The sequence below is a fragment of the Schistocerca piceifrons genome, chromosome X, assembly GCF_021461385.2.
Source record: "Schistocerca piceifrons isolate TAMUIC-IGC-003096 chromosome X, iqSchPice1.1, whole genome shotgun sequence".
Taxonomy (NCBI): Eukaryota; Metazoa; Arthropoda; class Insecta; order Orthoptera; family Acrididae; genus Schistocerca; species Schistocerca piceifrons.
The window spans coordinates 786,757,405-786,772,738 of record NC_060149.1 but is presented as its reverse complement, the minus strand read 5'-3'; the positions used below and the strand labels follow the sequence as shown (position 1 = coordinate 786,772,738).

At 42.8% G+C, this 15,334-nt stretch overlaps 1 protein-coding gene across 7 annotated transcripts in view; it reads right to left on the bottom strand.

Annotated features, from left to right (window-relative positions):
• Positions 1-15,334, bottom strand: part of LOC124721462 (ligand of Numb protein X 2-like) — a 579,832-nt gene that overhangs the window by 377,091 nt on the left and 187,407 nt on the right. For 3 of the 7 annotated variants that reach the window (XM_047246450.1, XM_047246451.1, XM_047246453.1), the window contains one exon: positions 11,457-11,465. The exons of 1 other annotated variant lie outside the window; for it this stretch is intronic. The gene's annotated coding sequence lies outside the window, so the exon portion shown is untranslated. Of the gene's footprint in view, positions 1-11,429; positions 11,466-13,829; positions 13,993-15,334 lie in introns of those variants that run through there. 3 more of the 7 variants (XM_047246452.1, XM_047246448.1, XM_047246449.1) reach the window with 3 other exon arrangements.

Sequence of the window (15,334 nt, the reverse complement as noted above, 5' to 3'; positions counted from 1 at the left end):
GCCTGTAGCGATTTTAGAGAAATCACGGAAAACCTAAATCAGGATGGCCGGACGCGGGATTGAACCGTCGTCCTTCCAAATGCGAGTCCAGTGTCTAACCACTGCGCCACCTCGCTCGGTCCACTGTTTATTATAGCATTGAAGAAATAAGTCCGCGGGTCGGTTGTGGATATGTTACGGACCTGTCCCTACCAGTGGTCAGATACAAGTAATGTAAACTAGGTTATTTCTCCTTCGACCAAGGAATGTCTGATAACTAACATGCTGCTTCTAACAACTGTTCGATTAATGTATGATAGGCATAAAGAAACTACTGAGTCGGACTGGTTTTTTCCAACAATCCTCTGTGACGGTGCAGCCTGCAGTTGACGTTAGTCTGTTCGTTCTGTTAGGGGCCTCCAAGGATGAATTAAGGCCAACGATTAAGCATTTCGTAGGCTCAAGGTAAAGCTGCTAGTGATGATCACAAAGGTGGAGCTTCTGCGCCACTTCAGTTGGAATCTCCGACAGAACAGTAGGGAGCTAGAGAATTTCAAACAGATGGCCTCCGTGGTTCCCGTGTAGCGTCGCTTTCTCCAATCCCACCCACAGGGTGACGTATCTATTTAACTACATATACTTTTTGATACGCTTAACATGTTGGTAACCTATTTTAACTTTGAAGGAAATGCACTACGGCCTCGTACAATAGCGAACAGCGTGTTATCGTAATCCTATTAACACCCTAGGTTGCAGGTATAAAGTTCATTTTTCAGGTGAAACCAAGCGGTAGTTCTAGATGAGCTATGTTGCTCTTCATGAGTTCTCCGCAAGTTAGTACGCTGCCTTCAAATTGTTCATTAATATAAATTATAGAGTTTCAAATTGTGGGAGGTGGTTTTGTATTTCATTCATCTCTCTACTCAAAGGGAGTTGACGCTCGAAGTTAATGAGTTGAATTCTGGTGGGCGTCGATAAAATGTACGCAAATGTAATCTCCAAAACGGTGATGGGGGAACTTACGAATATTAAATGAAACAAGAGTTATAATGATGTGATTTATTATAAAAAAATTAATACTAAACACAGGCAACCTGTGGCAACATCCACATGGTAAAATCACAGACAAATAAAAAAAATGAATGGCAACAGGAGACAACTTTAACAACTTTAATGTTCTTGGCATATCTCACTTAGGAGACGGGGGAGGGGGGGGGGGGGGGAGAAAGCTAATAATCTCGCAAAAAAATTTACTTACAATAGTGAAATGCCTAGTGATTGTCTTAAGGTTACTCGAAGTAATTCATATTTGAGAGAGGAAAAGCGTCAATCCTGTTGGCGAAGTTGAAAGCAAACTTTTCATTACAGACAGAATGCAAGTCTTCAGTGAGAAGCTCAAAATAAACGAATTACGAAAATTTTATTACGATTTCCTTACGCCTCAACTTGTGGCTGCGGTTCGATCTCACCATAGTACTGCACGTGATGGTTCACGTGCCTGTAGAATCGATCACTGGTGGAAACGACGCCTTCGCCAGTGGCGAAGACCAAATTAGCCCAAAAATGTTTCTAAGTTCCCAGTGCATCGGTTCTCAGCTATGAAGTGGGATGGCGGAGGTGCCGGATCTTGAGCTCGATCTCAGAACTCTACTTTCCCATCTGAACTAAAATCGGATGTGAAGTACGAGGAAACCTCGCATTGCCGCATTTTCCGTCTCCCACAATGCCGGTATTTGATTGGCTAGCCTCCGAATATTCCGAGCGCCGACCGATCAAACCGCTTTTTATAAAAAAAACTTGTCTCCTTCGGGACGGGTTAACCAGTGGCTTGTTTCCTACCATACTACATCGAAAAAACTCGATGAGGTTATCTGCCTCTTTACCGTCAGGTGCGTCTTTATAATTTACAGTCTGTTTACGGTACCCAATAGCAGGAAGTCTCACAACAAGTAAACACTGTTCTTCTGCAAAATCAGTGTGTTTGGTTCCTTATCATTATAATAATCTCTATGTTGAGATTAGACGTTCCTGTGTCATACGACCGACGACACAAGCTACAGATAGCTTCTTTTCGTCCTCCCTATTTCAATAATCTGCCTCACACCCGACCTCCGTTTTTATATTCCCAAAAAACATGCATTTTCCGTTAACAAATGTAGTAATAATCCCACGTCAATCACTGTTGCAGGAATGATCTGCGAATCTACAGAAACAACAACGTATCTGCTACTCTGCATGACATATAAACTACACTACTGACCATTAAAATTGCAACACGGTGAAGACAGCACGAATGTACTACACGCACGGATATACAAATGATCAGCACTTTAGTCCAGCAATACACAGTAGATAGGAGTAACACCAGCTGCACTCTACATATAAGGAAAGGTTACGTAACGGGTTTCTCATTTAGAAATTGTATTTAATTGTTGCTCACTTATGACACCATCGTCTTAAGCCTCACGCAAGGAGAAGGAACGTCTGCGAGCAGGTGTCGGAATTCGACACAGGCAGCATCGTGAGTTACTGAGACTGCAGTTTACCGTTCCTCGATTCTTCTGTTCGGAATCCCACGACTGCAATTGCAATGCGGAGTCGACGGGTTCGTGAGGGCCATACTCGACGTCGTGCAGGATCTCAATGGCCCCGTGAAACCAGTACCCCAGAAGCTCTAGAAGAGCATAGCGTTCCAAAGGATTGGAAAAGGGCACAGGTCATCACCGTTTTCAAGAAGGGACGTCGAACAGATGTGCAGAACTATAGACCTATATCTCTAACGACGATCAGTTGTAGAATTTTGGAACACGTATTATGTTCGAGTATAATGACTTTTCTGGAGACTAGAAATCTACTCTGTAGGAACCAGCATGGGTTTCGAAAAAGAATATCGTGTGAAACCCAGCTCGCGCTGTTCGTCCACGAGACTCAGACGGCAATAGACACGGGTTCCCAGGTAGATGCCGTGTTTCTTGACTTCCGCAAGGCGTTTGATACAGTTCCCCACAGTCGTTTAATGAACAAAGTAAGAGCATATAGACTATCAGACCAGTTGTGTGGATTGAAGAGTTCCTAGATAAGAGAACGCAGCATGTCATTCTCAATGGAGAGAAGTCTTCCGAATTAAGAGTGATTTCAGGTGTGCCGCAGGGGAGTGTCGTAGGACCGTTGCTATTCACAATATACATAAATGACCTTGTGGATAACATCGGATGTTCACTGAGGCTTTTTGCGGATGATGCTGTGGTATATCGAGAGGCTGTAACAATGGAAAATTGTACTGAAATGCAAGAGAATCTGCAACGAATTGACGCATGGTGCAGGGAATGGCAATTGAATCTCAATGTAGACAAGTGTAATGCACTGCGAATACATAGAAAGAAAGATCCTTTATAATTTATCTACAATATAACAAGTCAGCAACTGGAAGCAGTTAATTCTATAAATTATCTGGGAGTAGGCATTAGGAGTGATTTAAAATGGAATGATCAAATAAAGTTGATCGTCGGTAAAGCAGATGCCAGACTGAGATTCATTGGAAGAATCCTAAGGAAATGCAATACGAAAACAAAGGAAGTAGGTTACAGTACGCTTGTTCGCCCACTGCTTGAATACTGCTCAGCAGTGTGGGATCCGTACCAAATAGGGTTGATAGAAGAGATAGAGAAGATCCAACGGAGAGCAATGCGCTTCGTTACAGGATCGTTTAGTAATAGCGAAAGCGTTACGGAAATGATAGTAAACTCCAGTGGAAGACTCTGAGGGAGAGACGCTCAGTAGCTCGGTACGGGCTTTTGTTGAAGTTTCGAGAACATACCTTCACCGAGGAGTCAAGCAGTATATTGCTCCCTCCTACGTACATCTCGCGAAGAGACCATGAGGATAAAATCACAGTGATTAGAGCCCCCACAGAGGCATACCGACAATCCTTCTTTCCACGAACAATACGAGACTGGAATAGAAGGGAGAACCGATAGAGGTACTCAAGGTACCCTCTGCCACACACAGTCAGGTGGCTTGCGGAGTATGGATGTAGATGAGACATATTGTTCGCTCGGCCGTAAGGTCGGTAGAGCTACGTCACGTACATCGTTTCAGTCAGACAACAGTGAAACGACTACTGGAGAAGCACGGATCTTCAGCAAGCCGAGAAGTGTTGCGGCTTCCCTCGAAATGGCAGCAGCAGAGAGAGGCTGATGCGATCAGTGCCTACAGCGGAGGCATTGTCCTGGATGTATCGAACTATGGAGGCTACGAGTACAACGAACGTTACAGTATTTGCATTCATCGTCGTCATACTAGTCGAGCACCTGGTGTGCAATTGTCTACTCAACACGGTCACCTCTGGTTCACATAGACAGTAATTTGGATAGTAGCCGCTACATTTCCAACGTGTTAAGGCCGGTGGCTGTGCCCTATCTTCGAGACATTCGTGGTCTCCGTGTAACTGCCTTTTGACAAGATAGCGTGAGACCGCATGTCGTCTATGCTGTCCTCATCTACCTCGAAACCGTATGTGTTCGACTTCGGAGTTTACAAAGACTGCAATACAAGTTACTGTTATCTTACAAAATAAATAGATACACGGGTGAATTTTTCGTGTTGGCTGCACAGATAAAACGACGGTGGTTGTAGTTTCAGCGTCGTGTGAAAGATATATTGTGATACAAAAATAAGATACAGGAAGAGAAATGCTATAATTGAAGAATTTACTGATATCGTTCCGAAAGAACGCTACAACAATCATTTCATATAAACAGCTCCCATCTCAAATAACAAGTGAAGTCACGACAGGCGAGTGAGCTCGCTTCCCCGAATAGCCTACTGACGCGTGCGTACCTAACACTGGGATTCCAGACTCGATATTTTTCCTTTATGCAACTGCTGCAACTTCTATTGTTTTTTAGAGGCTGAAATAGGCCACAAACCACAAGTTACTACACTTTTAATTGTCTCCGTATGTATTAAAATCTGAAACAAATCTACGCCATCATCTAAGTGCTACGCATAAGGAACGGTCTGCCAATGGCTCGGACAGCTAGTTAAACGACGCAGTAGCTGGCCTCGACGTCGAGGACGCGGGTAGGAAGGAATTTGGATTATGCTGTCTTAAATTCACGCGTTCCTAGGGCGCACCTGTGACAATACTTTCTACTGATTTGTTTAAATAAGCCTTTTTGTACATATCATACGTCGAGAAATATTCTGCGACGCCCAAATGGTTCTTCTGTATATAATGAGAGTTATTTGCCACGAGCGGACGCGACTTATCGCAACGTTATCGGCTGAAGCTACATCGCTTCTACAATGGGGTCAGAAATGTAATTGCCGTAGCAAATTCAGAAGCGTATCAAATCTATTAGTGAGAATCATCAACATGCCAGAGAGATTACTAAGTCAAATGTTCCGAAAAAATGCACAGATACAGTTCGCTATCAAGAGGCAACTGTATATAAACCCAGACGTTATTTTTATCGCAACCAGTTATTTCATTTTTAAATCTTCTCTTTTGCTATTAGCGTGTCCTGGTGCGTCCCTATAGAAATGTTTAATAACTATCACAGCCTTTAAAGCCACTTCAATAAGAATGGAGATGAAATTTCATAGATAAAACATGCGCCTTCGTAATCACTAAACTGCTTTCGTCGTAAATAAAAGCCTGCCTCTGCGAGGATTCCACAGATATTCTCCGCAGTCGATAAAGGAACACAAGGTATCGTTCTAAAACCTGAATAATCAATCTGCATAGTTAATAGACGTTTTGGTTTCCTTGTTATTTGACATCGTGCAGTCATCGTTTCGGTTAAACAGCCGACAGGCCACCGTGTGATGTTTGTAAAATGTTATGTTACTAAGCAAACCAACGGGCTTGCCGCAGTGGTAACACCGGTTCCCGTCAGATCACCGAAGTTAGCGCTGTCGGGCTTGGCTAACTCCTCGATGAGTCACCGTCTGGGTCTGCCGAGTGTTGCTGGCGAGCTAGGTGCAATCAGCACTTGTGAGGCCAATTGAGGAGCTACTTGACTGAGAAGTAGCGTCACCGATCACGAAAACTGATAACGGCCGGGAGAATGGCATGCTGAACCACACGCTCCACCGTATTCGCGTCCGATGACGCCTAAGGGGTGAGGATGACAAGGCGGCCGTCGGTATCGTTAGGCCTTCAAGGCCTGTTCCAAAGGTGTTTTTTTTAGGGGGGGGGGAGATGGTTTCTAAAGTCAGTTAACAAGAAAGTCATCCTAGCATCAATAAAGAAATATCTATATTTAACTACTAAGAACCTTTACTGACGGGGATATCACTAACACGGAAACAACCGAGCGAGGTGGTGCAGTGGTTAGACACTGGACTCGCATTCGGGAGGACGACGGTTCAATCCCGCGTCCGGCCATCCTGATTTAGGTTTTCCGTAATTTCCCTATCCTCCAGGCAAATGCCGGGATGGTTCCTTTCAAAGGACACGGCCGACTTCCTTCCCCGTCCTTCCCTAATTCGATGAGACCGATGACCTCTCTGTCTGGTCTCCTTCCCCCAAAACAACCCAACCCCAACTAACACTGAACGAGTTGGAAGTCATTTCCGTGACGGGCAAGAAGTCCTAACATTCCGTTACCTAAGTATCACAGTTCGCTATCCACTGTTTCCCTTCATACGACATGGAAGCAGTTACATTCCTGTCTAAAAACAATGAATCAGATGTGAGACAGAATGACACCAAAGACAAATTATAAAATTAGTTGCCAGTACCATCAATAACAGAAAACTAAAATAATCTCTCTTAATACTGCAAAATAGCCGTAACAAAACTTTAATATACCACTGAAGGGTAAAATGGATTAAAAACGTGTTACGTGCTATGTTATATCATCAAGACGCTCACATTTAAGTCACAGATTGGTCTGGGATCCTTACCAGGTGGGATTGACGGAGGACATCGAAAGGGTGCAAAAAAGGGCAGCTCGTTTTGTATTATCACGTAATAGGGGAGATAGTGTGGCAGATATGATACGCGAGTTGGGATGGAAGTCATTAAAGCAAAGACGTTTTTCGTCGCGGCGAGATCTATTTACGAAACTTCAGCCACCAACTTTCTCTTCCGAATGCGAAAATATAGGTAGGAATGATGATCAAAATAAAATAAGAGAAATCAGAGCTCGAACAGAAAGGTTTAGGTGTTCGTTTTACCCGCTCGCTGTTCGGGAGTGGAATGGTAGAGAGATAGTATGATTGTGGTTCGATCAACCCTCTGCCAAGCACTTAAATGTGAATTGCAGAGTAATCATGTAGATGTAGATGTTCAGGGATGGAATCTGTTCTTTCGGGCGAGCATGTCCGAAAGAACAGACACCACCCTACACAATGTATAAACGCTAGACGGCGTTACGATATTCAGTGCGGATGCACAACAGTATCCGAACTCTTGCGGGAATATAGTTAGGTTGCGAGTGAGGGGACCAGTGGATATAGGGCGCTACTCTTGAGATTTGGGTCGGGCGGGGTACGTGCTCGGATAGCCGAGCGGTTGAGGTGTACGCTCGCGTAAGGCAGGAAATTCGATTTTCATCTTTCGCCGTTGAGGTCGTTCAAGGTCGCACTGCAGCTTTCGCTATTTCTGTTACTACACTAATGAAGTAAAACGTTCTAACCACTTGCATAAAAACGTGGCGGCACGCTATACAGAAGCGATTCCGCGTCTTATGGACTCGACAGGTCCTAGGTACGTATGTGGCACCACCCGTTTACGTACAGGCCATGCAATTTTCGTAAATTACGGGCTGGTATTTGGTGGGCGCTGAGATGGCGACTAACAGCGCACCAGACGTGAGCCACCATTCGTATCAGGCGAATTTCATGCCCGAGACATCAACGGGAGTTCAATACCGTGCTCCTCGAACCACTGTAGCACGATACTGATCTTACACGGACAGTTACCCTGCAGGAAGATGCCATCGCCGTCGTCTCGAGCACGAAGACATGCAGGTGGTCTGCAATATGTTCGTGTTGTCCACAGCTGTTCAAATGGTTCAAATGGCTCTGAGCACTATGGGACTTAACTTCTGAGGTCATCAGTCCCCTAGAACTTAGAACTACTTAAACCTAACTAACCTAAGGACATCACAAACATCCATGCCCGAGGCAGGATTCGGACCTGCGACCGTAGCGGTCGCGCGGTTCCAGACTGTAGCGCCTAGAATTGCTCGGCCACCCCGACCGGCTGTCCACAGCTGTCACGGCTCCTTTCTTTATCAGCACATGTCCCACGGAAGGGCAGATGAATGTTTCCCATAGCATAATACTGCCTCACATGGCTGCTTCCGAGACGACGACGATTTTTTTTTTTTTTTTGGGGCGCTCAACTGCGCGGTTATCAGCGATCGTACAAATTCCCAACCTTTACACAGTCTAATCTCGCCATTTCACGAATGATGATGAAATGATGGAACGCAGACACCCAGTTCCCGGAAGGAGAAAATCCCCAAACCGGCTGGGAATCAAACCCGGGACCTCTTGATCTAGAGGCAGCAACGCTAGACGCGATATGTGGACTGCGTGACGCGGCTAATGTTTTGGTAGGCGATCGCCTACATGACTGTATATCCATACACGACCGTCGACCCGGCGTTACAAGAAACGCGATTCATCCCACCGGGTGACACGTTTCCACTGACTCATGGTCCAATATGGATGATCCTGTGCCCACTGTAGTCGTAACTTAACGCTGTCCTTGGGGCGCCACGGGAACATTTAAGGGCCCGGTTCTACAAAGGGTTCCGTGTTCTACAAATGCTATCACCGGTGTGCTCCAGAACACTTGTGTCTACGCCAGCATTGTACTATGTCGCCAGATCTGCTACAGATGGCACCCGTCCGGCGCTAACGAGCGGGCACGCCTACGGATTCCACGTTCTGTGAAGAGGCATGGAAGTCCGACACTGTCGCTAACCCGTAGTTTTCACAGTCCTTGAACCCACTTTATATAGATGATCACAACAGTAGCACGCGAAGAAGCCGAACCGATCCGCCGTTTCCGAGATCGTTCCCAGTCGATACATCTGTGTATTAGGCCATTTGCGGTCAGAATCGTCGCTAGAATAATTCCTCATTCGTCACTGCGGCCTTTAGCACGTCACGTGCCCGCAACGCCAACATGTGTCATTCACTCTAACGGTGGGCAGTGGTCATAATTTCTTGGCTCATTTGTGTACGTTCACTTAAAGGCCAACATATCTGAAACACGAGGCTGCTGAGAACGTTTTAGTCAAAAACGGAAAATAATTGGCTAATGTGAAACTGAATGGCGTCAGTCTGGAACCGCGTCGCAGGTTCGAATCCTGCCTCGGGCAGGGATGTGTGTGATGTCCTTAGGTTAGTTAGGTTTAAGTAGTTCTAAGTTCTAGGGGACTGATGACCACAGATGTTAAGTCCCATAGTGCTCAGAGACATTTGAAACTGAATGTATCATCTCTGGCACGCATTTATCATCTATGGCACACTGTAAACACTTTAAACGTATCCGTAGCTAATCTCTTAATAGGCACAGTGGACAGACTAGTAAAAGAACGACCCCTCATTAAGGAGATATGTGCTGCGGCATACCACGAGCCATCGAACTACTGAAAAGTATTCTATAAATAGTATACACTTCAGTTTAAAATAAATGACATCAATAAAAGAACATTTTAAGATTACTCTCCGGTATATATAATAAAACGTAATGACCTTCCGAGAATGCACAGTTTGGTCTTCACAATTTCTTAGTACATACAACTTTATAACATGGAAAGCCATAGCCGTCGAAATTCATGCTAAAATGAACTTGAATAAAACCACAAACAGTTGATAATTTACGATTCATTCACGACTGTAGTCTTTTACAAGGATCTGAACAACAAAATGAGTGCCTCATCCCCTGCACTGTTCACCCCAATGCTCTGCTGGTTATTATTTGTTGACTACTTCCCCTCTTTATGGGGTTGGATTCTGTGACCACGAACATTGGGTTTGTCTCCGTGTGCTAATCTATGTGACAGTACAACCACCTGAAGATACTGCTTTAGCGCAGCGAAACCAGTAGGGAATAAATTATCAATTAAAACCTGCCTGCGGTTTTATGTGAGTTCATTTTACGACGAATTTCTTAGTAGTATTAACAACTGCTGCACTGGTATGTCTTTACAATCGATGTTCACATATAAATTTGCAAAGGGTGTACGGGCATAACATACTCAACTGTATTTTGTGAGCAGGCTGCGACAATTTTCGAGTGCAGGTCTCCCCCTACCCACTATTTTTCAGAGGGGTCTCGAATCTATTACGAAATAATAGGGAAACTTCTAACTGAAATCCTCTCAAAATTGTCCAACTAGAAACTTACATACCTTTCTTAAACATTAGCAGCTGGGTTACCAACTTCCGCATCGTTTGAGAATATGAAGCAACAAAGTTTTCATTTTAAATCATGCTTTCAGCTGAAATTTTTTTTAAAAATATAGAAGCTATGGGCTTATATTACAAGAAAGTAATACATTTTCATTGTTCTTGTCGCACGAACGTGGAAGTAAATAAGAAATATGATGGGACATATCCAATATTTACGATGCAGCTACCGATCAGAATCAGAAAGCACTGCAGAATATATTGCTGGAGCAATATTTCCACAGCAAGACGTTCGAAGTGTTCTTGACTACACATTCAAGCTAATGTGAATGGGGTTCATACGGGTACATCCCCTTTCCAAGAGGCTATATAATTTATGACAATACTAAAAATGTCCACACTTAAAACTTGACAACCATTTGAAGTTCATAATCAAACTGAATGAATTTTTAAAATTAAAAAGAAACACAATTTAACTGACATATGTATTTTTTACTATAATTACAGACGAGGTATGTTTGTCACACTTTCATCGATTAACGTTAACTATTGTAGTATAAAAAACCAGATCTGCTTTCAGTCATTCCTGCACAACAGCGTTATAAAATGTTTCACAATGTTCTCAACAAATTCATGTTCTTTCATTTTGTAGTAGCTTTGGAAACAGTCACAGAATATGGAAACGATAAACGTCTGCAGAGTAGATTCGGAACTCTAATCGTACGATCGCTTGTACCTCTTACTGCAACTGAGTACATAGCTCTACAGAACCTGACGACGAAAATCTACGAAACGACACAGTCCGTTAGCAAAAGATCGATATCCTAAAGAAAATAGAATTCGCGTGTGCGGGTCTGAGCACTTCATTCATTTTCGTTTAACATCCCCTCTTTGCCCTCCCCCATCCCTCCCTCTAACGAGATTACTCCAGATTTCACTCAGTCACATGTCACCTTCTCCCGTGTTTCGTCGCAGAGCAAACTACAAGAATATAAATGGTTTTACAAAAAATATGGAGCCAAATGACACTGAGGTCTGTGACGAAGAAGAAATAAGTGAAATGTATAACGTACTAAATTCGCTTCTGCTTGTACACTAACCGGCAACGTCTGAAAAAAAAAGAAACAAAATAATCATTAACAATTTGTATAGTGAGTTTTACGGGAGCAAAAAAATAGTCATTAACAAAATTCCTCTCATTCGTCCACAGCATTCATAAACGACTACGTTTTTGTTGCACTTTACATTCATACTAATCAGACAATCGTTTTAACCAATGTGCTTCACACTATATTTTTTATAGGTCCTGCCTTTAGCAAACAATTATTTTTCTTCTTATTTACCCAGACATGTTTGGTTGAAAGTACAGCATTTCCATTTTTTGTTTTTTGTCAAATAATAGGATAAATTGGTTTTTACTGTCCCTATACATAAAGAATTTCAGTTTTTACGTAAGGCATTCACAAAGTAACAGATTTTTTTTTTTAAATTGTAAATTGCTGATACATGCCGTGGTTTCTGTAGCTTTCTTTACGTTGCAGCATAGCTTTTTTTTAACTTTGTCATCAGCAATCTTACCGAACTTAATAAAGAAAACTTATTTACTACGAAAATTACGCATGGAATGTTAAATTGCTGATTTACATTATTTTACTCTAACGAAAACATCAACAGTTTAACATTCCAGATGTAATTTTGGATGTAAATAAGTTCTCTATATTTAATTCTCTATGGCTACAGATTCCAAAATTAAAACGAATAATAGCCATGATGCAAGGTACATAAATGTAAAGAAACCACACACCTTGTTAACAAGGTATGACTTAAAATAATCTGTATCAATTTGCGAATAATGTATTTAAAAACTGAAATTGTATTTGTATGGAATGGCTCTGAGCACTATGGGACTCAACTGCTGTGGTTATCAGTCCCCTAGAACTTAGAACTACTTAAACCTAACTAACCTAAGGACATCACACACATCCATGCCCGAGGCAGGATTCGAACCTGCGACCGTAGCAGTCGCACGGTTCCGGACTGCGCGCCTAGAACCGCGAGACCACCGCGGCTGGCATTTGTATGGAGACTAAGAAGCATTTTTCCTATTGTTTGACTGAAAAAACCACACACACACACACACACACACACACACACACACACACAAATGAAGATGCTGCATCATCAGCAACATTTGTCTGGCTAACAAAGAAAAAAAATTGTTTTTTGAAGACGGAACCTACATAAGAACTTTATCCGTAAGTGAACACGGAAAAAGGAATGAGCTTGAACCTCAAGATGAATCCTTCACACTAGTCAGTTTACAGCTTTAGAGCAACAGCTTTTCTTATATCGATGACGGATTGTTCAATATTTTATTTACATTCATATGGATATTAGCGAAAATAAAGCACGACTGAAAATGAGAACTGTACCATCAATTCGTCAGATTAACAAACTTTAGTATTTAAACCCATAATGTAACACAATTCAGCAGCAAAGCGACAATAAGAAATCAGAACAAAACCAATAATAATAATAATAATAATTATAATAATAATTTTATTGTTAAATAACGCTCTAAGTGTATTACTGTTTTTCACATGTGAGGAATTAACAGCCATCGTGCCATATACAAAATAAACTTGCTTAAGAGCAGTTCAAGGAAATCTGGAGACGTTACGAAATGTAATATACGAACAAAACAACACTTGTAACGGAAAGCGTCGAAAGTGTCTTTCACAAGCTGCCTGCAAAGAGCAGAGCAGGGCTACTAAGACGCCACGCATTACACACGATCTCAATGAACGCGCTGTTTCACTATCTTCGAAATAATTAAGCACTCCTGATCAGCATTAATACCGTGACAGAAATAAGAACCAGTTTCTTCTCATCGAGAATACAAAAAGTACTGCACACAATAAACGTATCGCCACGACTCAAGCTTCTGGAGAATTGAATTTAAAACGTTGTCCTGCGAAGGTTTCATACATCATTCGCAGCATCAAGACTATTCCGTAGCAAAGAAAATGGCTGAAACCTAAGTTCTGTGCATGTTTCAAAATTAATATGCACGATTTTAACAGACTAGCCCAGGTGAAGAGGTACAGGTAACAAAACACATACAAAATCAATAATTTGGACGCAATAAAGCGCAAATATTGCTGATGGGAGAGTGAATACAGCGTTAGAAATAAAAATCTCGGTGTTGGTTACTTGAGAAACCATACTTCAGATCAAAAACGGATTATCGATATATATACATCATTTTATCCAATGAGTATGACACAGGCTTGGTCTAAAACAAGTGGATCATCATCACGGACCGCAGAGAGAACAAATATGAACATGCTGGTCACCCGATTAAAAATTCCGCCAATCACCTATATGACGTTTTGTAAATCCAGAACATCGACTTGCTTCGCAAAAAACAAAAGTTAATGGTATCTTTAAAAAGAGCCATGCAGTGATCGTACCACGGCCTAAAATAGGCCTGCGTATAACATCCATAGCGCGATGAGCAGGACAAGTAGGATGAAGTATGTAGTGAACAAACTCTGGGTTTCGGCCTGGGGCATGTTTGTTGAGCGCTGAGTTGCACACCGAGAGATACAAGCGACCAGCGTGTACTAGCGGCGTGTCGACGCCGCTCCCGCCGCTACCCACGTTAACACCCACGCCTGGCCATGTCTAAAAATGAGTGACCACCTCTTTGGACTGCTGCCCAATTCCCGCCCGAAAATATGAGCTTCAGCAAATAGCACCACAGCTCGCGGCCATTTTGACCCGCCCCTACCCAGTTTCACCGAATAGCACACCCAGCTAGATTCTTCGATTACAGGAAACAAGTTTCCGTTATAACGGAAATCGACGAAACTGAGAGGCATGTACGACCACTACTCTGCACTTGTAACCTACACGAACACGCATATCCGTGAACCTTACTGCAATATGTGGGCAATATAGTTTCTATTGGAAGTCACAAGGACGTATCCGTATTACAACAAGGAAGTTTATAGCAACAGACGATGCTACCGTTACCACCTAATTCATGTTACAATACATCTGCATAATTCTCTACATGGTTACGACGTTTACGTTCTCATTCATGCTGCACAAACTTCAGAAAGGAGGAAAGATATCATTACCAACTTTTTTTAAATGCTCTCATGGGAGTGAAATTGAACTAACTGCATAACACAAAAAATGGTTGAAATGGCTCTGAGCACTATGGGACTTAACTGCCGACGTCATCAGTCCCCTAGAACTTAGAACTACTTAAACCTAACTAACCTAAGGACATCACACACATTCATGCCCGAGGCAGGATTCGAACCTGCGACCGTAGCGGTCGCTCGGTTCCAGACTGTAACGCCTAGAACCGCTCGGCCACCGAGGCCGGCTGCATAACAGAACGCTGATGCTGCATGAAAATAGATTTTAACTAGTAGCAAATATTGTTTTCCTACGTAAACGCGCCCGTTACACAAATCTTGCAAGTGATTCGTTCACACTGCGGAAACTAACTACAATTTTAAAATTTAGAACTTAACGATTTCGTGCTTAAGCATGTAACTACCGTCGGTCACCGCGGAGGGCGTTCCCGTCTGCCCACATGTTGGCCGTTATTTAAGCTCATGCAGAGAACCAACCATGCACAGGCAGGATGACGACTCCAGCGAGCGACCAAATGGGTATAAAAATCTGTTTATTTATGTAACTTTGACTAATTGCTTGTAGATTACATACATGATTACTTACTAATATTATAACTTTACAGTGTAAATTGCCTTGAAGGTGACCCCTTCGCGAGTTGAAACCGGTTGGTGGCAAAATAAATACTGCGATTGTGACTGTCATTTTGAATATTTGCACAATAATGCTACTATAGCTAGACCAGCGTTAGTCAACCTGGCCCATACAGAACAGTAGCGGGCGATACAGATTTCATGGAGGGCGGTAAGCGGTAAGGGATTTTAAA